At 41.4% G+C, this 25,209-nt stretch overlaps 1 protein-coding gene across 4 annotated transcripts in view; it reads right to left on the bottom strand.

Moving 5' to 3' along the window:
• Nucleotides 1–25,209, bottom strand: part of sema6cb (semaphorin 6Cb) — a 147,934-nt gene that overhangs the window by 81,732 nt on the left and 40,993 nt on the right. For 3 of the 4 annotated variants that reach the window (XM_086312223.1, XM_086312225.1, XM_086312226.1), the window contains exons 3-4: nucleotides 24,947–25,075; nucleotides 5,282–5,463 (exon numbers count right to left, since the gene is read on the bottom strand). The gene's annotated coding sequence lies outside the window, so the exon portion shown is untranslated. The remainder of the gene's footprint in view (nucleotides 1–5,281; nucleotides 5,464–24,946; nucleotides 25,076–25,209) is intronic. The other variant, XM_086312224.1, reaches the window with a different exon arrangement.

Here is a 25,209-nt window from a genome sequence, read left to right as displayed (position 1 = left end):
AGTGGAGTAAAGCGCACATCCACATCACTTGAATTTTGTTCTTGACACAGATGTTAAGCCTGAGTGGTGTACGGCAGGGCTGCAGCCATGTTTGCTGACATTGTAGAAGCAGTTACGCTTCTACTTCTTTCCCATTACAGGGAGATGATTTATTTAAACTTAGCTGCAGGTTTGTTTTTGCACTCTATATTCTGGAAGCTTTTTGTTTCAGTGTGAATATGGCCAATGTGAACACGAGTCCTAGTTATGGGGAGTGAGGCCAGCAGACTGTTTGTTCTGACATTGAAAGAGCTGTTATCACAAACAGAGAGTTGTTTTCCTCCTCACAGCTTGCCGGCTGTGCTTAAGCACAGACGCACAAATGCATTTCTATGCGTTCTTGTAACAAACTGACAAACTGGCTCCTGTCCAGCAACTCTGAGTGTCTAATAGCGTGTGGACATCTCATAAAACACTGCATGCTGTGTGAGGTTTGCACTTTTCTTTCTTTTCTTTTTTTTTTTTTTGCTAAGCTGGCTAGTTAAGCTAGCCCCAAGAAATTGCATCATTTCTGCTTTCCCATGTGAGGTTAATTAGCCATTGATAAATGTAAAAGTCAGCAAAAAGTTGCTTTGAAGTCCAAATATTAGTCTGAGAGGTATGTTTCAGAGAAAAGTCGATTTGGCTCTCTCTGTAGTTATAAAGCTCATCAAAACACTGTTGAATACCAGATTAAATAGTGATCTGTAAAAAGAATAATTCACTGCTTGAGGAAAATCATGAAAGGAGACTCTGCCATTTGAGATCTTTGCTCTACAGATGCCTGTTAGGGATGCAAGGAATACATTACATGTGTTGATCGATATTCCCTGCTTAGGGCTCGCGAGTTCACTGAATATTAAACAACCGTGGGAAAGTTATCCTGTCACGTTCCAAGTGAGGAGCGCTAAAGCCAGCAATTATCCCATCCTCTCGCCCACATACTGAATGCAGGCTTTTAATGAAAAGAAAATCGGATCCATTAACGATCCCCTTTCATTTGGAAAACCTGTACTTTTAACTGTTAACTCAATTTAGAGCCAAATGTGACTAGCAGATTGCTTTCCCTTACGAAAGACACATGTTTGTATTCTAACAGTGGCAATCATGGCTAAGAACTTTAAATCAGATCAATTACAACTGACTGATATTTGCATGGTGGTTTTTAATGTACTAGCACTGGGGTGTTTTTATTGAGGCACCCAACGGACATTAATACATACTCAAAAATGTTTTCTGCAAATCAGCAGAAGGTTTACTCACATCAGGCAGACTGTCGCCAGGGGAACTAGGGGATTGAGGGTCAGTTCGGTCTAGAATTCCATGACGTGGTTTTCCACTTTTCTCATGATCAGTTAGGTCATGCAGGTGTCCATGAGTGCATCCTCACATACGCTTTTTGGCGACGATTGAAATGTCACAGCCTACATAAAGCCATGTGACACATGCCAAGGCTCAAGTAAGCCTAACCACATAGTGAAGTCTGCCTTGCGCGCATACTGTGCACAATTTAAGCGTGATTGGGAGGAGGGTTTGCCTTGTTGTTCCAGGATGAATAGAAGCCGACGAGGGAGAGTTTGGTATCCACCCAGAGAAGAATTAGGAGCTTTTATGATCAGCGTGTGGAGAGAGCGAGAGAGGCGTTTTTCTCCCTGGAGATCAGTTGTTAGCTCGTTGCCAATTCTAAGTTCCCTATTATAGATGACGTTTGCTGGCCTGTGCGCAGTTTTGGAGGATGGTTTCAAATCAGAATTATCTGATCATACTGCTTCTAAGCAGCTTTGTCATGTAACTCTACTGAAGCCATATAAGAGTCAGCTGAGTGAACAGAACATAGATGTAAAGACTTAAAATCCAATCACATGTTTTTACTGGGTTTATCTTGTCCGACGAAAATATCTTGACGTTCCAGTTCTAGTTGGGCATTGCTATGTTTGTCCAAGTCTGACAACATGCCAAGACTTTGTACAGACTCGTACTCCTACCCTCTACCGTGTATTGAAGACTGTATCGATCAGGTAGGGGTAGAAAAGTTCATCAGTAAATTTGATTTTCTGAACCGCTGCTTCAGGAAATCCTGTCATTGAGCTGGCCTTTACAGTGTTTTGGCGTGTACGTGAATTCAGTACTTGTTGTGATTTTTACAGACCACAACCCATTAACCTTTCTCAGTTCTCTGCAGTTTCCCTATCAAACACTGGTTCGTTGGGCATTTCATCAGTCTTACACTAAGTTAAGACTTCCTGTCTGATGGTATCTACGCCCGCTTGTTTTTGTGTTAAACTGACAACTATTTGTAAGATACTACAGCAGGAATTTTAGTAGTTTAACTGTTAACCTGTCCTTGACCCTTTACCTTTTTGCTCAAGTGTCAAGAGTGCCAACATTATAAAGTAAAGCTTGCTTCATTTTTTAATTTTACACCGATTCGTAACACATAGTCTCTTGTGTATCCACACATAATTTAAGCTAAGATGAGTATATTTTAATGCAGCTACAAAGAAAACCCAATTGGGGAACAAATTTAATATCCCTTGGAAGGCCTAATGAGCAATGCCAGTCCTGTCAGGAAAACTATAATTTTACCAGAAGTCATGTTGCAATAAAAAACACCCATGGGGATTCTAGACGAGTTGCACCAAAGCCTCATGGGCAAACATTGTTAAGACAGCAGCTCTGTAAATAGAACAGCTGGCTGACACGTACAGTACACCGGCAAAGCTATGCCTATCGTAGGCTCTTTTTTAGGGCTCCCCGACTCTCACCGGCCTACCATTAGTCTGAGCTCTGTCTCTCTGTCAAAATCCCTGAGCATCCCTTTGCCTCTCTGAGCGGATCCAAGCAAAGAGCCTATGACAGTTAGCGAGCGCCTCCACTGCACACATCATTGATACTAATGGGGACGGAAGGCTGGTGTAGTGTGGCATGTGGAACAGAGTTTGTTGGGGTGTGTGTGTAGGCATACGTGTGTGTGCATGCAGGTATGCGCTAACCAAAGTCAGGATTACACAAGTGAAGCGTGTTTGGCTGCTCTGTGGCACGGAGATCAATTCATGTCGTTACAGCAAATGGCATGACAACCAGTCTCCTCCCCATCACCATCTGCCTCCTGTGTGCCAATTTGTCACAGCACATCCAAGTGTGGCCATGCGTTCATTTAACACTGAACAAGAGCGCAAGTCAGGAATGAAGATGGGAAAAAGGGTAAGGAGGAGAAAATTAGGGCACTGACAAAGACTCAAGCCCTCGAGACATGCAGTGAGAGAGGTCAACTGAAGTTTATCAGAGGGCAAAGACAAAGAAATATACACGGGGGGCATCCTGGTGACTCCAGTACAAACCACATTGCAACACCCTGGGCTAAAATGTGGGCCAGCACGTATGTCACATCTTCTAACCATATGAGTTTTTAGGAAAAGGCAAAAACAAACTAAAAAAATAAAAATTAAAAAAAATCCACAATTTAATTTTAAAATAAAAAGGAGGAAACAGAGACAGCTGCATTCTCAGTGTGTTACTGATTTAGAGACAGCTTTCCTTATTTGTAGCTGAAAAGACAGGTGCTAAAACTAGGGTCATGCAGAGAAGTGATGGGGTGGAAAAGAATGTTAATCTGTTATCTGAATAAACTGGAAAAAAAAATAGACAACAATTCTAAAATGTTAACCCCTCTGTGATTTTCATTCCTATCATGCAGGTTCGAAAATTTAGCTCAGTGCACTGCTTGTAAAGTTGTACAAATTAAGACAGAGGGCAGGATTTGCCTGCAGCTTTCGGCTGCTATGGTTTGGCGTGCAAAGACCCTTTTTGTTTTTCTTGCAAAACCATGTGGGCCATGAACAAATGTTCATACATCTAAACTATGCATCAAACTATGCTTCACAGTGCCAGCACTGTGGAGTGAGTAGGTGACAAGATATGAAAGCAATGCCAGTCACTCTCTTTCTGCCCCCATCTCTCTCTCTCTCTCGCTCACATTTTTGGCACCATAATACCACTATTCAACAGAGTGGTCTGATCATGTTTCACGCCTTTGCACCCGCACTGACTGCTGTTCTGTCCCATTTCACCCTTTTTGATACGTCTTTGTGTCATCAATAATGACAGGCAGAAAATGGGTGTCCACATCGGGGCCCCTTATGCCACCGTGATGCCAGTGATCCGGTTCAACACCAACAACCTAATTCCTACAAACTCAACCTTCTAACCAAGCTATCATGTATTGTTTCCCTGCTGTCAGCACACCGCAAAGCAAGAGCGGTGGGCTCCTATTCATTCTGACTGACGCACAACACTCTACAATGGTCCTGTGCTGCACATATGCAGAGCCAGCCAAAAGAGGGATCACACAACAGTGGAGCTTTGAAAGGTGGTATGAATAAAGAGATCAAGAGTCCAACATGAGCATTCATAGTGTCAGATCATCGTAAATAACAGCTCGTGGGGACAAAGCCTCTGCCAACCCCAGGAAAACAATGTGTTCGAGTTACAAACGATTTTTACACGTTTATTTGTCTACCTGTTTCTGTGAGGCAGAGCTTTGCTTGAAAGCCCTCGAGTCATTTTGCTTTTGGAAAAACACAAAATGAAATCATGACCTGCACTGTGTCATACAATCAAGCTCTTAACTGCCAAATGGTTTTCTCTTATTACTATGGCCAATGTGAGCCTCACAGGGTATGAACTTTATGCACTCAAATTCGTGGCAGACAAACATGTCATCATTTCTCACATTCATCAGCAATACACAAAATTGTGTGAAATTATGCTTCTGAAAGAGTTTACAGCATGCACAGAGGAACGCAGTGTAAAGCCTGGGCATGGTTAATTTGATGTATTTGTGTTGTATGCTTAAAACATCCTCGCCTGCGTTTCTGCAACCATTACCTCCATTTTTTCTGGTACATGTTTGGCTTCTCTCAATGACGTGTCTAAGGGCAGACGATGCTGCATGGAAATCAAATTCTTATATTCAATCTGATGGAAGTTGGTCGTTTCTAATGGTGCCATCAAGCTGCCACTTTCAATCAATCAATCAATCACTGTACTTTTGGGTAAACCTCATGAACCGTTTGATTGCTTATTAAATCTTAAATATTGAACACAGCAAAATGCAAAGGAGTGAAATCAGGTGTCCAGGAGCCCTCACTCAAGTACAATGCTGGAAATATCCTAAGATATTATCCTGATTACAGATTGGGAATTCCTTAACCCAAAATGAAGGGAAAAATTTAAATCAAGGGAAAGCTAAAACTGAACTTACAAAGGTGTTTGTCACATCCAGCAATCCACCAATCTCTGCTGCCCCTTCGTCTCTCGGGAAAGGACCTCGGCAGCCGTGTGCAGAAGGGGTTATGAAGATAAGGTGTTTGCAGGGTCTTCAAGGATTAAAAGTCTCTTTGAGGTCTTCCATTCAAAAAACGTTCAATCTTCAGTGAACTTCCTCTGAAAGCAAACAGAGAAAAAAAAATGAGAATGTAAAGCAGAATAAAGACAGCTGCACTGCAAACACACTGCCGAAAAACCTCTGGGGTTCCTTAAACGGGGGCCACTGACCCAAAGAGATCCCACAGAGAGGGGCTCTATGTCCTCTCAGTGTAAACTCCTCAGTCCCTCTGCTGTCATAACATCACAACCAACACAAGCAGAAACAGAAGCAGATGTGCTGGTATAGGCAAGCAGCTTCATGTTGCTTATAGACCACATTGCTCTTTCCCAGTCCTATATTTTCATTCCCTCTTTCAATTTTATGATTTATGAGTGTGCATTCACTGTGTAATAAAACAAACAATATCAAATATGTATAAACAAAAAGACAAATTCATGATTATTCAGCACGAATGCACAAACCTCTTCCCACACTCTCTGCATATATACACAAAATGTGGACCAAATGCACCTTGTGGTTTTAAACGTGCCCACGCTTATGGTAAACTGTGTGGGAACTTCATCCAAAACTTGGTTTTGTAACATTCAATATGGAGGTAAGACTATGTAGAACAACAGGACTGATGCACCTCCAAATATTAGCTGCAAAATAATAAAACGGAGCAACGATGGTATAAAAATAGAGCTGAACCTAACACACCCGCACTTTATTTCTGATCTGCATAACCCTGTTACCCCAGCATTAACCACGCAAATAAGTTTGGTTTTTTTTCATACTTTGTAGCAGATATTTAGGAGCTTTACTATTTGTCATGTTTGCTGGGAGCTTTTTCACATCTATCTAGACTTGTCAGAACTTTGAAACTTTCTTCATTCGCTTGAAGCCCCTCTCTGTTCTCAAGAGACTCATTCATGCAACACAGCTGGGGGTTTAAACCAGTGCTGCTCTGTAGTTAGTTCATCTCTCCAACTGCACAGTCATTCTTTACCCAACCTCCCCATAGCAAAACCACAATCGCACTGAAGAGAATTCATGACAGATGAACTTCCTTGTAAATCCATTATCCCAAATTCAGCTTTCCGCACACACACACACAAAAAGTCATCTCAGATAACCAGCGATGACTAATGGAAAGTGCACGAATTCCCGTAACCGAGCTTACCTCCTAAGAAAATGACTTCTTAATCTAATCTTCTTCTAAACCTACATACACATGGCGCTCGAGTAAAAAAAAAAAAAAAAAAAAAAAGGGGGGGGGGGGGGAAAGAGGTTGTGACCGCAGAGTGAGTCCCCAAATCCTTAGCCACAGATAAAGCCTGTCCACTGACTCACTCACACAGCGCAGCAGATGAGCTGCATTGCTTTCCCAATCCCTCCTGAATGAGGCAGCCGACTGCAGCTGCTGTGAGCTCAACACCAACGCTCACTCCCATCATAGATTCATAAAGCCACTGAAGGCTTGTAAATACTTAACAACCCCAGCCATCCGCAAATTAAGCAGAGTGGTGTGACAGCTTTGGCACGCTGGTTTGTGGTGACTTAACCTGTGTGGTGTAAAGGCAGGAGGCCGTGTTATACTCTAAACACATGGCTGGTTAGTTTAAATGTTATGGCCACTACGCCAAATCACACTCTGATTTAGTCATGGGAAGTGGCCTGGTGAAGTAAAGAATGATGTCAGCTTTAAAAAGAACAAAAAGAACCTCTGACCACTCCTTTCCAGCCTCCCACCCATCAGTCATGTTGCGGACAGGCTGCAGCTGTCTTTTTTGTCAAAAATCATCTCCATCAAAAATATTAGGCAACAATAATAATGATTATTTTCCCCCAACACATACTGTGCATGCAGAAGGGTGACGAATGAAAGAAATATGTTTAAAATAAGGTGTTTGTTATCCAAAACACCTTTAATCACTCATCACCTGCTTAATTTTTTTGTTTAATGTGCAACTTTATTTCAAATAAAGCTGAAACTAATACAAATTATGTTAAAATTACTTGTTTTGTCCAACCACAAAGCCTACATTTACCCCATTTATACAGTACTACTACTACTAATAATAATAAAGTTGTCATTTCAGCTTTAAACTGACTAATGATTTTAAGGGTAGGGCTTCATCTCAAACAAAAGGGATATTCTCAAAAACATCCATGTCACACAAGCCTCAACTTGTCGTTCTCAAAAACAACCTGTAGTCTGGACGACAGCATGATTAACAGCCACTGGCACACAGGTTAGATAAATTAGGATCAGCAGATTCAGTTAAAGAGGACACAGGGTGAAGTTTTGTTGTTCTGCGCAGCTGTTTTCCCACCCAGTCTAGGCAGAGTAGGTTCCAGTATTGATTAGAGTGAATGAGATCAGCTGGTGGGGCTGCTACCAGGCTCCATCACTTCAGCTGCTGGGTCTATTAGACTGGGTGCTCATATAGCGCATGGGAGATGAAGGATAATGTTGCAGTGATTGCTTTATTGCCACACTGCGATCACTGTGCCCCGGCATTAGCAGCGTTTTATAATTTCTAATCTCATTTTCTAGAAATAGTCCCGCAGAGAGGCCCCCGTATCCTGCCATAATAGTTTTGAGGTGAGCCCCATTTACCAAATGAGCTTTTCAGAGCACAACATTCCCATTAACACCACTCATACAATCCCTCTTCTCCTTCAAATGTGCACCATGAGCTTCTCCACAGACTCAATGCACCAGCAAGCAAATATTTCATTTTTAGAAGTTTCGCATCTAGTCAGTCTCCCGTGAGCAAAGTTGGCAAAATCTTTCCGTTACCAAAATTATGCTAAATCCCACTGAACGGATTTCACAGCAACACACCACATTCCCGTCTACAATCCCACTACGCTGGAAAACTTCCCTGCAGTGCTCGCTTGGTTATGGTAGTGATCAATGGCCCCCTGGCAGTGGACGTTCGGGGGGGGGGTCTAGGGGTACAGGAATGGTGGTATTAATAATGCAAGGTCCAGGCCTGTCATATCCTCCATTAGCACAGAGGAGGCGGGAGGCCTAAAGGCTGATTGATTACTAATTAGATTAATTGCTGTCTTTTAGAAAAGGAGGAGAAAGTAATAGACCAGAGTCCTGACAAGTGTGATGGTATTGGAGCCAGCATGGCTGAAAAATATACATACAGTGTGAGGAAAAGTGGCTCTGCAGATTACAAATCAGGCTTCTCCTCTCAGTTCCGTATTAAATTAAGGAAAGAATACCCCGAGTCTGTGCAATAAACAAGAGATCAATCAAGAGCCAACCCACCGATTGGTTTAAAAATGTCTAATAAATTGCTCGGTTCTCTGCAGGCCTCTCTCTTAAACGCACCTGTCCATGCCAAAGGAACAACTCACCTGCAGTGCTCGTAGTACTAACTGAGGTCGACAGCAGTACTATTTGTTGCTTTGATTCGAGGCCATTCCCTTCCTATTATTCCCACGTTTGTTGTCTTGTTAGCTATTGCCATCTGGAAAACACAACATGATAAGGCCAACTTCTATCCAGTTTTCATGTAATGAGGGTAATGCTAGTGTTGCAGAAAACTGCCATTTGCCAACAGGCACAGAGGTTTGGAGAGATTAAGTTACACTTAATCTCCCAACTGTCCTTTAGAGATAAAACTAATAAAACTCACATCAAAGCCTTGAGTTGTGTTACACACATTGTGTAGTGTGAGTGGTAAAGTCACTAAATGATTAGGCAAATATATTTACCGCCATCTTTTCTTCCGCACAGCATTCAGTTAAATTCACAACACTAATTTCTGCCCCAAGTCACTTTGGGCTGAAATTGGTTTTGCTCACATTTTGGACTCAAAGTAAAACTCAGTTTCGTGATATTCAGTGTCACAGTGTAACCTCCACAAGATGAATGTGATGCATTTTTGTTTGAAGGCGTATTTATTGTAAAATTGATCAGGACCTATCTGGCAGACTGTGGGAGATGTTATTCTTAATAATAATAATTATCCTTGCTTTCAATTAACAGCGTCCGACTGTCTCACACAGTCACACAGTCTTTCTGAAGCACTTTAATCCAAATATTAAAATTTATTGGAAAACCATCTTTCATTAAAGCAGGCATCAGGCTTAAAAAAATTCACATAATCCAAGCCCACGATCGACATCACAGCTGCAGTTATTTCTGTCAAAATCACATCTTAATTCCCAACAAGTGGCAAAGCAGGCATGCATGTATGAGACTAATTGGCACATTGGTATGGCCACACTCATTATACACGCCCACACTCAACATAAATAGCCTCACACTTCTGTGGGAATAATGCCTTCCAAATAGGGAGCTGTATTATTTGTTTCGGCTTGCCTCTACACCAACAGACCGTGGAGAGCCATATCGTGCTCTGCTGGTTTTCACAAAGCTCATGGAAGAACAGTCCCAGCATGCATTGCTACGTTCAGTGCAATAACTGTGCCACTTTTGATTTTAAAGAAAAAAAAAATGACAAGAAAAAAAAATGATTTATTCTCTAGAAGCCTGTCGAAAACATGCATTTGGCCCAACTGCAAAATTACAAGGAAAGCCTGCACCACAGTGCAGTCGTCCATATCCATCTCACAAATCTGACATAATGCCATCGACATCAGAGCTGGACTGCCAGTGATGCACTTCGCCAACACAGGGCTTGCTTTTTTGTGCTTCTTATCTCATGTCATGAATCATAAAAAGACTCATCTTTATCAGCCTGTTTGACAGCGAGACGGGTCTTTACGCTTTCTTGTCACACATGAGTTCTCGAGAAGCTGTCAGGATGAAGTGGAATATTAGACCTATTAATTATTCCACTCCTCCATCCTGCTGGGAGGCAGTTCTGAGACAGTTCCTCGTATCTGACAAAGTTCATTTATGCTTGACTCCACTGCTATAGCAACAAATGTCTAAAGACGGAGCTTTGTTAGACTACCATAACTGAAATCTGTTGACACATCATCCCAAAGGACAATACAACGAACAAATTCATGCACAATGCAGAAACTGTCATGATTAGTCTTTTGAACTTAAGCCACCTTCAGAACTCTTGACATGTTATTTACCAACTTTACTGTGCCATTGCTGCCAGGATGCACTTTTTTGTTTGGAGCGGGACAAAAAAAAGAAAAAGGAAAAACTGAAGCCACACAGGGTTTGAGCAAGCAAAGGTTACAGACTGTTACCGTCAGGCCTCTGGGTTAGGAACCTGTAACACCACAAGCCATAGAGGAAGCTCTTTCTTATCCATTCTTTAAAACAACTGCCTCAGTGCATGTCTTTCCATGTTTAGTTCTGTCAATCTTGGTTTGTAGCTGCTTTCCTTTTTCTTCTTTCCATAAGCCCAAAGCTACCTCTCACCTCCTTCTCGCTGCCTCGGTGGCTCACTGCTATGACAGCATGCTGTGCTAATTGAAAGCGACCCTGACTCGTCCTTTTTCCAAACCACTCTAGCTGATGCCCCGTTGTTTTTCTCTCCGCCGGAGGTTGACAACTGGCCTTTCGACTGCGGCGTCAACTCTGACCTCGCCGTGCTGGCCTCTCACCTTTCTCCCTCTGCGAATGCGGGGCCAAATCCGAAGCCACACAGAGCGGCAAGAAACTGCAGACTTGCATGTTTTCCCTCACTGTTCTTATGAGTTAAAGACATTTCTCCAGAGTAAATGAAACCAGTCCTCTACAGGTTAGAAAATGTGCTTTTTGCCTTTTTTTCTTCTTCATGCAAGTATAACTGATGCATGACATTGTTTACACACTAAAAAGAGATCTTCAATTTGAAATTCAATGAAGATGCAAACAATTCCAAGCAATCTTCCCTCGAACATGCTCTGCAAACTCTGAAGGACAAAAGCACAAACTCGAACTTAATGGATGAGATACAGCTGCAGCAGAGACAACATGATTAGATTCTCCTCATACTTAATTCCTTTATCAAAAACTAGTGATATTCCACTAAAACAAAACGCTTGTACCTGCAGTGTTTCAACAGAGGTGGGCTGCTCTTATCACCCTCACTGAATAGGACTCGGGCCCATAATGTAATAGCCTAGCGGTGTGCTCATAAATCACTTGAAGAGGCTGTATGCCACATGCACTGACACTCCCAATCTGCCAACCTGTGTCTTTATTAAAGAGCATATTATATTGAAAGGCGCTTTTTCTTCAGTTGCCCCTACTATAAATGCCTCAACTCATTTTTATGCAAACAAGAATACAAATACTTTCCTCTGCAGGCACAAATACATTTCTCTGAGCTTTAATATACACAAAACTGTCTCTGTGTGTGTTTGTGACAGAGTGCCTTTGTTTTTACATCTTGTCACCATTCCTCTTCACAATTACATCAATTGTCTCCCTCCCACAGCAAGTGAGGCATCAGTTCGGAAGTATGAATGTCTATTCATATCTGATTTGCCTTAGTGAAACTCCGTGTTATTGGCTGTACAGTGCACACAACAGTATGAGTTTGTGCTCTGCTTTGTTGATGTGTTATATTTGCTTTATCTCTCCATCCTTTCATTAACTTTGACAACTAAATGGGAAAAATCGCAAAAGTAAATATCATGTGAGCTGACAAAGAAATAGCAATAACATGAGATGAGTCACCATATAGCCGTATATGTTGACAGAGAGAAAACATTGATCCTTTCCGTTTTCTCAAAGTTTTCTTCCCATCTAAAAGACAATAGTTGACTACTCTTTTACTTTCAAATGCAATCGATTTGCTTCTCCACCCTACTGAACTCTGAACCTTCTAATTACACCGTCCTAATCCTTTATTCACAAAAAAAGACCAATGTTTCCTTTTGAGCATTTTTGATTTATTCTTTTGTTTTTTTAAATTTACTGCCCACTGCTTTAAACAACTGTGAAGGAACAACAGGCAAATGTTCCTTTGATGCTCTTATGCCCAAGTCTGATACGAGCACTTATGGATCGTGCAAATGTCACACAGATCATTATAAAGAACTCAAAAAAAAAGTCCAAACCCCCCCAGAATTCAGACAATACATATAAAATGGAACAAAACAAAACTCAGATTGTATGTGTGTGGTTTCCTTTCCCCTTTTTTAAAAGCCTTTAACCTACAGTAATGCAACTGCCTGACTCAGTACCAGCTGTGACATCGCTATACTGTCAGCTCCAGTGATTTATTAAAACTCAAAGAAGCATAAATTCAACAGGATTACACACAAAAAGAGGTTCTTGTTATATGTAGTTTTTAAAATAAAAAAAAGGAATAAAAATAAGCAACTAAGCTGCATAGGGCCATTCAGCAGAGGGCTTGTGTGAACGAGCAGGATGCCAGGAACAAGGTAAGATGGCAGCAAATAATTCGCTGTTATGACCCCCAAAGGAAGCGACTGAAAGAAGATGTCAAGTTCATTACAGGTCAATATTTGCATAAAATGTACTTGTTACATTCAATTAGAGCTTTTAATAATCACGATTGTTTTCATGCATCTTTGTTCTTTCGCCCCTAAGGACAGCTACTCCTCATCTTAGGGGTTTGGATATAATATACATGATGAAAAAGCTTTATTGAAAGGATTGAAGGAATCCAAGATGTCAAGTCTCTGCCTGCACTAAGAGCTGTGATTATTTGTGCCAACTAAATGTGTCTAAGATTCTGCCGGCTGCCACAGTGCTTCCAACCAAAATCATGCAAATCGAGAACAGGAAAAACACTAAATCTCTTTCTCCCACTCATTTCTTGCAAACAAGGCACATCCCTTGGTAAACACTGGCAGCAGAACACATCCTGCAAAGAAAGCCTCGCTGCTGAGAGACAGAAGTGTAAACAGCTCTCAAACTCTCAGAATAGAAGTTGTTACACTCTAGAAATAAAATACTGTGGATGGGAATTGAACAAAGGCATGGGTTACTTGTTAGAGGTTTTGCTTTGCAGGCTCCTGTGGCTGTGACATGACCAGAGTCCTCCACAATCTGTACCCACAAAGGTAAAACTCTGTGAGCATGAACATAATTAGTCAGAAAACTGTCTCAATTCAGGTGTTTCCCTACAGACCTTACACAAAACTAATTCCTGTAATACGCATCATAGCTACATAATTATGCTAACAAATAGGCTCGAGACACAAAACTTCTTGTTTTTAGTCTGAATAAAGGAAAACTTTTATGACCACAGCTCCATGCCAATTAGATGCTTCAGCTGTCATAACCATTGCTGGAATGGAAGATGCACCAGAACTCAAAAACAGAAGCCAAAGCTGTCAGCCTGGTTGGTGTGTGCACCGATTTCTCAGCTCAGTGAAAATTCAAAAGAACGCCTGAAAATATCCAAAAAAGGAATAAAAATATCTTGAACATGCCACATAAAACTACCGTTATTTGACCGTCTTTGTTAACTTAAAATCTCTTAAATTGTAGTAAATAATTCATGCTCACTATGTGGTTTCATATTCGTGACTTTCAGTCGCTTTTTTTGGTCTACCTGACCAAAAACAAATTTTTATTGTTCAGAAGGTCTCTTGCTCAGGAAGCTGGTGTATTGTGCACCAGGATTTATGCTGCAAGCTTTAGCCATAGTCCAACACTTAATCTTTTAGAACTTAAATAGCTCACTCCTGGAAGATATGACGTAAACCACCTGCTGCAAGTTGAGTGCTGTATGTTCACTTCCAACAGAAAAGTAAGAAAAAAGAAATCAGACAAGCAGTAATTTCAAATGGGTCCAGATGCATCTCCGCCTTCCCCTCTTCTTTAACTGCTTCAGGCTTACCTGTCCTTTTCAGACATCATTTCAAAAAATGGTCAGTAGAAAACGTGTGGGTAAGGAGTGTTAGATAGCTGAATTTAAATGCATACATGTTGTATCTTGACAATACATATCAAATAGTCTCACAGCAGCTCAGGCTTAGCCACTGTTTGTCATCTTGTCTAATGTGGAATGTGCAACACGAACAGTGAAGTAGAGCAAGGCAGACAGGTAATCCAGGATTACAACACCGACATGTCATTTCTGTGGACGCTGTTATCCCAGCTCACTCGTCTTTTGCGTGAAATGCAGAGTTCAACCCCATCTGTCTGCTCGAAACTCTCCTCTGGCACCCATCAATGGCGCACCGTGGACCAGCATAGACGACGAGATAATGAGCTCCCGTTGCCTTGTCAACGCCATCCGGTTCCCCTCCGACAATCTTAAGCTCACGTTTGCCAGTTTCCAGGTGTTTGGAGCGCTAAAGCAAACAAGGTATTCCGATAGTAAATTAAATTTTATATTGTTTCAAAATCCTTCCAACAGGCACCCACAGACTGACAATATTATAACTAGTCTGCAGTTTCCTGGAGAGATAACAAATGCAACAGCTTATAAGACTAAAGACTAAAACTAAAATCCTACAAAAAGGGAGCATGTCAGAGTAACAAAGGTAAAAGGTAAGGTTCACACACAATCTCAGTGTGACAAGCTTGTAAAAACTGAAGTTAAAGATTTGTTTTATTGTTGAAGGCACCAAGTATACACATTGATTGTCCTGTATTTGGCCTAAATGACTCATTGAATCCATTTACTGAAAAACAAAAGTGAGTTTTTAAGTCCACTTCCTTAAAATTGTCTTAGTATGAGCGTTCAACTGGGATGCTTCGTCACAGACTCCAACCTATAGCCTTAAGATCAAAGTCCATTTGTTTTTCCTTCTTTTCCCGTTTTCTATATCATCCAATTCCCTTTTTAGTTCTGTCCCCACTTCCCAGTGTTTTATCATCATTCCAATTCTGTTTTGTGCAAGCATAGAGTCACATATTTGTTTACGAAATATAGTGCCATCTCAGTGATTTCAACAAAGCTCTTTGAGAGCCACACGCTAAAAACATGCTTCTAATAAACTTAATACGATTTTATGTTTGCACTCTGTGTGATCATATTATCTGCTGAATCACAGGCTAAGAAACGTGGCTGCAGTATCGGTCACAGCTGGAGGACACTTTGTGCATATACCTTACTCCTACCGCAGCTCAACTAGAGCTTCTTTTCTGTTGGAATGCCAACACGCCTTACCTTTATCTCTGTTGCAGTTCTTATCTGTTTGTTTTTTCTTTTCTACAAATGTCAGTGTCACATTGATCACTCAAACAATGGCAAATCTATATCTGAAAAGTTGGCACTGTGTCACGTTGATCACGTAACAGGTTAGTAGATGTAGGTCTACTAATGTTTGTGTGATCAACGTGACACAGTGCCACCATTTTTTGCACAAATCTGCAATCGTTTGCATGATCAGCATGAGACTGCAGGGAAAAAAGATAAAGAAATACAAAAAAAAAAAAATTTTTGGTTTCAACAGAAAAGAAGCTGTAGGAATCAAAAATGGTGGCACTGTGCCATGTCAATCACACGAACATTAATGTTTGCGTGATCGGCACGACGGTCGTGTCGATCACACGGTCATGTTTGCATGAGCAACATGACACAGTTCCAGTATTTCCAAGCAACAGACAAAGATATCAGCTCAACTCCTTCATAGTTGTCATCTTTCTTCTGGGAAAGAAAAAAGTAATAATTACATGCTTTATACCCAGTATCAATCACAAGTTTCATACACAGATTATTTTAAATGAGCAGCCTGCATGAAAAACAATCAAATATCATTTATTATGTTAGCGTTTATACGTCCTTGCAAGTTATTTTGAGGTCTGTCCATCGAGCGGTTACAGTGTTTCAACTTGTAATCAATCCCATTCTAAAGAGACTTTGACTTGAGGTCAGACTAACGACTGACTTGTCTGTAGCCAAAGTGTTTTAGACGAGACGAATAAAAAGCTGAAAATTACTTACTCGATGCCCTTTTGCAGTGTTCCAAAGTTGTGTGACGTCACAGAATAAATTACAAAATAAATTTAGTCCAAATGTTTATCCATGTGAGGGGGCTTCTTGCTGTTTTCAGTTTAAAGTGCATCTTCCCCCCATCAACAACTGGATGGCTGGTCTGAGCAACAGTTTGACCACATTCCTCATGCTACCTCTGTAAGTGCTTCATGGCATTTCCTGCAGAGTGACATTCTCTCCCCACCTGTACGCCATTTAACACAACACTGATACATTCCAGAATATTGTCTGCAAGATAAGGTATTCCCTTCAACTAGAGCATCAGATACTTCACTGCCAGAGACTTTCATTGTTCTTGTCTATTTTGCATCCACATTGCCATTTCTTATAGTAACTTAAGAGAGATTTCTGGCCCTAATGCTTTGCTAATATAGGGTAAATTATTTTTTAATGCTGCATTAATCCACTTTTGCTTTTTTTTTTTTTTTTGCTTCACTCTGATGCATTTTTTTAAAACAACTTGCAAAATACGACTCTGAACACTCTTTAGTAGATTCGGTGTCAGTTTACATTAATTGCAGAAGAACAGTTCTGGCACAGTGTTTATACGAGCCCATTCCCCACCCCTCATCTGCCCTCCCTCCCAAGTGACTCTTTATTTCTGTTTGAACAAAAAAGCTATTTCCTTTACAAAAGCAGCTGCTAAAACAAAAAGAAAAAAGAAAACACAGCACTCGCTGATGTCTACCACACATTTTCTTCTCTGTGGAGTGCAGTCAAAGCAGAACAGCTAACCTCTCACCTGGTTTTGTACGAGAGGCTCAAAAAAAGTTGTTTTGCATAATATGTGCAGTGAAAATCAAAATCGAAACCATTCCAAACTGACACATTCAGCAAAAAATGTTCAATATCAGTTTGGAACATCATCTTATTTTATTTTGTTCAAATTGTCTGAATCTGAATCCGTTTGAATCACAACATTAATGCTGACACTGTAAACCCTAAGCAGTAAGACATAACGCCAGTCAACGCCCTTATTTTCAACTCACGTGAGTTCTTTGCCTGAGTCATGACAGGTAAGTGAAATGATGGACTAACTCCTTCATGTTTCTTTGGAGCGTTTGTTCGTTAATGGCTGAGAATCAACCCTATGTCAACATACTGGTTGGTAGCAGCAAAGGCCAGAAGGGACCTGAGGTGGTGCTCACACCCACCACTGTGTTGTGGCCTGGCACGGGCCTGTGCTTTAGAAGGGAGACTCATGGAAATCAGCAGGGCTTGGCTGGGCTTCACTCCCGCCTTGGTCCGCTAATGGCTTTCCAAGTTTGCGGCTGCCATTTGTCAGCTTGACTGATGTCTGCTCCATGACGATTAATCTCTTTCAATCATCCATCTCTTCACCATCAGAGCAAAAGTATAGTGCTCCGGCATGTTGGACCAGAACAACATGGATTTGCTCCCCAAATCAACCTCACACAATAAAACACCTGAAGCTTCAAAGTTGCAGGTAGAGCAGGGTGTGTTTTGAGTATTGTGAGGATAAGGGGATAAATTTACTGCAGCAGAAGAGAAGACAAAACAAAAATGGAAAAGAAAAAACTTGGCATTCTCGTCTTGTACATAATAGAAGAGCATCAGACACAGCCAAAAACCACAGAAAGCAAGACGAGCTGTTGAGATAGGTTGTTCCTATTCCTGGAACATTTTCAGTAGTCTATGAGAAAAAAAAATAAAAATAGGGGTCTGCATCGCCCCTCTTACTTCATTAAGCGATTCTTATTGAAGCCTTGCAAGCAGGATCCAAACAGGAAACATTAAGTCTCTGGAGAATAGAGAGAAAGTACAGCAATTCTGTCTGTGTGAAAGAGTGAAAAGACAGAGTGAATGAGGTGTGGCAAGTGAATATAAAGCAGTGAGAACACAGGGAGGAAAAGGAATAAAACATAGTTAGGGAGCAACAGTGTGAAGGGAAAAGCTAAAAGAGGTTGCAGTGCCCCAGGTGAGCCCTGTGGTGGGTCATTTCACAGCCCTGTAGGCTGAATAACACTGACAGGTCAGCTGGAAGACTCACTGCCAAGAGAAACTCACGACGGAAAGAAAAGAGCACAGGGCTGCACCTCTACACACAATTTCACACATAAAAACAGTACATGCAAACGCACACCTCCCCGTCTTCACCGCAATATAATTTCCTTTTCAATCTGCCGCACAATAACCTAGCCACTGTTTATTGACCTTTACCATACAACTATTCACCAGGCAATCACTCCTTTGGCTCAAGACACAGAGCTATAGCTCCCACTGCTCTGCTGCCTCAGTGCTGCAAATCCACAAATGTACAACTGGCTTCAATAGCTGCGTACATAGTTCAGGAAGTGCGTTTGGTGCCTGAACGAAGGAGGAGTGCCTCTCTGACAGCAGCGATGATTGTATCATCAAAGAAGACAACTCAATATTATAACCACCATTAGTGCAGTAACAAATCAATTAAAGGGAATTACAGCACTAAAGGCCCGTGTTCACACGAGTGCCTGAGAGGCATATGGTTTCGCAACATTATACTTGATGGTTCTCAGTCTTGCCCAAGCTGCTGTCATCCAGTTTCACAGGCATAACCTATTGGCTTTAAAATCTTCAATTAGGACGATGCCCTTAAGGAAGGGCAGTATGAATAAAAGCATACAAGAGAAACAAGTCAAACCAGTCTCTCCTGAAGGGGGGAAAAAAAACAAAAAAAATTAAAAAAAAAAACAAACATTTTTTTTTTATTTGATTTTTATGTGTTGCTCCCCGATTTTGATCAAGCCCTAAAATGGAGTAAAACTCCCCAAATCTAAAATGACAGACTTCATCCTCACAGATATTTTTAAAATAGCCAGTCCCAAATGTTCTTTTAGAGCTGGTATACTGGCACTGAACTTTCTCCTTTATTTCCTCTTGTTGTTGATCATGTTTGTAGACTTGGAGTCTAAATACAGACTAATGGGAAACTGTCAAGTTTGGAAGGCTTGTTTAAAAAAAAAAATATCATAAAAAAATAACAGACTGATCAACAAAATCTGTTAGAATTTAGATTTTTGGCAATGCAGCTTTTTCTCTGTACACTGTGTTGCGATTATATAGCCAGAATAAAAAAGCAATACTCTGATCTCCACAGGTAAGATAAAGGTTGAGTGAAAATAAACGTAAAATCCATCTCAAACTGAAACAGGGAGCAATTTTAACACTCACTGGTTTAATTCTTTTGAGACTTTTGCTGTTTGTTTCAAGGAGAGTCGAATGCTCTTCTGCCTTCTCATGCATGAAAATTAGAGGCGGTGAGGCGGCTGTGGCGGATCCATCGAGGAGGCAACCTCCTGCCGCCGAATGAATGTCAGTGACAGTGCAAGTCCTATTTGGCTGACAAGCAGCGGGGAAGCAGGTGGGCAGGCTGAGGCTTATCTGCCAAAACAGCCGGGGTTACACCACACCTCCTGCCACAAGAACTGCTACGACTCAACGGCTACATGCAGAGAGAATGAGAGGGTAGCAACATGATGGAAGAGACGTGAGAAAAGGGAGGTAGAGATACAGTAGGTTCGGGGAGGAGATTAGCAGCGTACAAAAAACAAAAGCCAGGAGAATGATTAGATCCTCTGAGCTATAAGAAAGTGCTGCTTGTAGAAGAGGCAGAATACCAGAGAGAGTAGAACTGAGAAATGGTGAAAATGATATATGTGTGGGTACTGATATTAGAGATTTAGCAAGCAATTTAAAGAAAAACATACACATTTTATTGAGCCGAGGCACTTAAATGAGCTCCGCAAACACAGAGACATTAAAGACTAATCATAATATTTCCACAACCAAATCCCAATTCACACTGGATCCTTTATCACAACAGAAAACAAGAAAGAAAAAGACAAGAAATAAAAGATAAAAATAACCCCTCAAAAATTCCTTTACCTTTTGCTTTCTTTACCAGTGACCTGGGACTGCACTATTCACCCTTGCGTGTCCCACATAAACCCGTCTGCTGTTCTTATCTAAGGCTACGTTCGCACTGCAGGTCTTAATGCTCAATTCTGATTTTTTGATCAAATCCGATTTTGTTTTGTCTGCTTGTTCACACTACAAATAAAATGCGACAGCAAACGCGCTCTAACGTGAACCCTCAAAGCGGCCCGCATGCGCAAAAGAAGACGTCACACACAACGCGCTCTGTTTAGACCCAGAGCAAACCGTATTGTTTGACTGCTGGCCCTTAATATAAAGACTTCTGACTTTACGTTTCCCAATTTTTGCTTTAAGCTATTTTGTTATTTACATAATAATGTAACCTAATAATGATCCTTATTGCTGTTTTAGAGGAGCGGTGCTTCCAAGGATAGTCGCAGATTTCTGTCAGAATCTGCAGATTATACAGTACAAATAAAATGTTCACGTTTCTCCAACGTTGTCTTCCCAACAGTTTCACTGACATCTACACCGGATGGCCAGGAAGCGTTCGCGATGTCTTCTCGGGCGCTTCTCCTGAGCTGATAATTGGCGTCTGTCTTGTGTAAGTGACGTAAAAGACAGATTTAATGCGACATGATCATTCAAACAGCAGTCGCTTTCTAAAACATCGGATATGTATCGGATTCAGTACCACATTCGAAAGTGACCCAGATCGGATTTGAAAATATCGGATTTGTGCTGTGCAAACTGTCATACCATCATCAGATATGGGTCGCATACGGTCAGAAAAGTCAAATTTGATGCGCTTTTGCCTGCAGTGTGAACGTAGCCTTAGAGACAACACACCGTCACTCCACTGCACCTTTCCCAAAATCATCTCCAGGGTTTCTGAAGTGTTAACTAAGCAGCTCCAGGCTCACTGTCAGGGAGCTCTGCTGGGGTTTCGCGAGGAAGTGTGAATGTGAGATACCAGGTGTCACTTTAATTGAGACCTTGATGCTGCCGTCTGAGCGAAACGGAAAAATTGTAGCGCAGATAAGGCGACGTTACACCTGTGTAAGGACAGCTGATTACACAGTGGGATTATGTTTAAATGAAGCTCAAAACAAGGACTTTATGCACCTAAATATCTCATCACTGCACCCAAATCACGTCCCCTGCATTATCCAAACAGACAAAGAGGATTCATTTGTGTGCTGCACGGAAACAGACTGTACATCTTTTCTGTGGTGTAACAACATTACAGCGGTTCCCATTCTGATTGATGAAAGTGCCATGTCTGCAAGCACCTCTTTTACATAGTGAAGAGCCTTCCCTGCAGCCCGCCATTTATCATCTGACAGTGGGATGGCTGTATTCATCTTAATGCATTGCAGACCCAAACAGGTCCCAGGTCACACACTGCTGCCATGAATCCCTGTGTCTGATTCTAAAAGAGGAGGAGAGATGAGATGGCCAGGGAGTTGTTGGTGGGTGCACAAAGATAGCAGGAGAACAATACTGTCACTTTAATGTTTGTATCACCTCCTAGCACTACCTGCATCGTGACAGGCCATCAGTAAAAGCTGTCCTAAGAGTATAGAATGTTTTACCAATTCTAATAGGGTAAAGCCACCCTAAAATGCATCCTTATGACGCACAACTGCAGCATACTTTGCGTGACTAAGACTAATTTCTTTTAAGCTGGATTCACTGCCAGAACTTTTTCCACTATTGACTAAAACTGAGGTACAAACATCCTCAAGACTAGACCAGTCTTGAGGTGACGCCATGTTACTTTTGGCATTTAACTGTCCTGAACTGTTACAAATGCCAGCGTGTTGAAAGCTTTCATGTTTAAAGATATTTCAGGTAAACCGTGAACTGGAAAAACAGTGTATTAGAATAAGAGTTCATTCATGATCCAATTACGATTAAGTAATGATGCCTATATCCTTTCAAACTGTGGATTTGCAGAATTCTTACATCACAATTTCCACAGGGGGAGGAAACGCAGGTGGAATTAATACTTACCAAGTTCAGACTGCACAATAACAGCCCAGTTATGGTCCAACACACACAACATAGGGTCTTGTTGGAAATGGTTAACGTGCATGTCAGTTGATTGTTTTCTCTCACATCTCTCATATCTGGGGTACATTATAATGTCCCTGCACAATGACTTGCATGTCACTTTTTTTATTCTCCCAAAAAAAATCTTCCATGACTGCTTCATTATCCAGTTTAGGTAGGTGGAACTGTGAAGCAGAATACACGCACACACACACACACACACACACACACACACACACACACACACACAGCTTAACTCTCTAGCTCGACTCTCCTTTCCACTGACATCATGCATGTCGTGAAAGCCAGCAAGCTTGACTGAAAAAAAAAAAAAAACAAGAAACAAGCTTTTATGGCTCTAATCATCTAATCTGAAATGTTGGCCATCATATACATAAACAAAAATATTGTGTAGACTGTGCTCAGCATAAGAAGTGTCCCAGTAAGCGATGGCAGCCAAGCAGCATGTTCAGAAGCCTGACTGCTGCTGAATGGATGCAGTCACCATTATGCAGCCTTGCTTTACCTATTGTGGCAAGTCAGAATGTCGGTGTGAAAAAAGGTCCAAGTATCAGAAGCATGTTGCCACCATGCTATTTTACCCGCATGTCATTTCTGACCAGAGAACAGTGAGAGGGCATTGTGGGGGTAGAGAACCGTGAATGAGCAGTTTTCTTCTGTTGCTGCTGCTCGAGTTTGACCATGTCAAAAATGTTGCTGCTGGATGCAGAGCAGGCCACTGTGTAATCTGGTGAGAGCCGTGCAGAATAAATGGCAGCTGCTGCTGTTGTCGCGTCTCACTCTGAAAGCGCCCCAAGTCAAAATTCTCACACAGTAAATTAAAAGCACAATAATGCAAAGCACCCACAAAGAGATTGGAGTCAAGAGCACAATCATGATTAATTATACCCCAAAACATAACAAACACACCTTTAAGCCGTTTACATTTACTCACCATGACTAAAAGCGCTTTGATTTAAATCAGTTTATGCTCATTATTTATGGTTGTTACACCATAAGAGTAAATTGAATCCCAAGTTTAAAAAAAAATAATAAAGGCACTGAATATCAGACTGAGATGACATCCAACAATGTGAAAGCACTTGATTTTTCCTATGACACCTACAGGTTGCGAATCCAACTACAACTTCACCATCTTCCTAGTTGCATCAAAATCTTATGTCACGGGGAAATGCTTAAGTCGAATCACAGAAGTCTAAAGAACACAGCAAAACCAGTAATTAGAACAAGAAAGGGCTCAAGGTCAAAACACTATGCAATAGACATTCTTCTTTGCTGTGATGCAGACCTTGAATTCAAGACATTTCCTGCCACACAATAGCAAACCTCTAATCTAAGCTAAACACATGCAAGTGCAGCAGTCTATGGAAAATTAAAAACAGGGCGTGACATGAAAGTATCTTGAGCAAAATTAATTCCATCAATAAAAACTTTTGGACATTTCGTCAGTTTGGGTTTCGCATCACTTTTCAAAGCATGCACAGGATAAACAGTGCTCATTGAGCTTCAACGCTTAAGACAAATCTGAGCCCCACACGCTACTTATAAATCACAACAAGATGTCAACATGTCCGAGATGTTTTGAATCAAGCAGAAATTGCGACTATAAAAGTAGTACACTTACGTTAACAATCTTTACAGGGAAGGAAAGTGACCATGACGAGTATAATTAAATTAACTCGGTGCTCGCCCACAGGATATTACAGCGCATGGCTGTTACCTACACTACTGAATTACAAGGGCACTAAAGCAAAGTGTTTGCCTCAGCAAGTGAGCAGATACTTCTTTATTTTCTTGCTTTGCCTGCTCTTCTTGGCCAATGGTGGGGGTTGGAGGGGGGGTGTAATTGGCATGCAAGCTTCAGCTGGGCTGTTAGATGAGCCAGGTCCCAAGCTCGGGCACAAAGCACAACGGCTCTGCTGTGCCCACAAAATTAGTTTAAAGCTGTGATTCAGCAACAGGCTGAGACCTGTACAGTGCCACTGATGCCATCCATCATGGCAAATCCATTTCTCTGGCAGGACAACTGAGCCAAACCGACACCCCCTCACCTTGCAAAGCACAGCATAGCAGCAGGTAGAAAGAAATATAAAATATAAGGGTTCTGATGGTTTCAGTAAATAGGGAAGTCTTGTTAGGCTGAAGATGACCATATATTACTAGCCCTTTTTTGTTTACAGTTCCTCTCGCTCTAATCCTCCTAACACTCGGCAAAAATGTGCCTTCTCCAACACAGCTTAGATGAAAATAACACTAAGATTGCTGTTCACATATTTTGCCCCATTTCCGTGCTCTTCTATTCCCGACTTCAACATAAAAACTTTGGTACAAATAACAAATACTGCCCCGACACAGACACCAGTGTTATTCCTGTGTATGCACAGTAACGTAAGCCTGAACCCTAAGATCAAGACAGCAGTGATTTACACTGGTGTGTAGTGAGGTAAAGCTATTTACAGGATTTTCATTTACAGGTAACCGATCACAGAAAAAGATGGGATTACTTTGGATCATTAGTTTCCAACAGTATACAAACAAGAAACTACAGCTAATATAAGTTCACTTACTTAGCAGCTTTAATCAAGCTATGATATGAACATAAGGCAGAACAACGTTTGCTACAACTGATAAAGCTGCGTTAATACTGCTGTAGTTACATCTGATACTTGGAACAGTTAGCAATATTTCTCAAATTAAGTGAACTAACCCCCATCAAAAAACAGCTGAGGTTAGACCATTATTGACTCACCAGCATCCAACTATGTCAGTGAGTCACAGCAACACAATGGCTGGGATAAGAGGATGGCGTCGAGGAAGGTGGGGGTGGTGGGGGGTGGTTTGCCAGCTGATCGAATCTTCTTATTAACTTTCCCCAGGCCTGTGGAGATAGAAAAAGGAAAGGAGGGAGGGAGAGGAGGAGGTAGGGAGGATTGGTTTAATGAAGACTCCTGCCGTGAGAGTTCGTCTGCCTATGGTGCGGCCCTGTGAATAAGCCTGGCAGACAGATGGGCT

The sequence above is a fragment of the Aulonocara sp. 'chitande type north' Nkhata Bay genome, linkage group LG11, assembly GCF_057382095.1.
Source record: "Aulonocara sp. 'chitande type north' Nkhata Bay isolate Kocher_YH1m ecotype deep benthic linkage group LG11, A_spYH_male_GT1.1, whole genome shotgun sequence".
NCBI lineage: Eukaryota > Metazoa > Chordata > Actinopteri > Cichliformes > Cichlidae > Aulonocara > Aulonocara sp. 'chitande type north' Nkhata Bay.
Note: the sequence above shows the minus strand (reverse complement) of the source record. Positions and strands in the feature narration are given on the sequence as shown.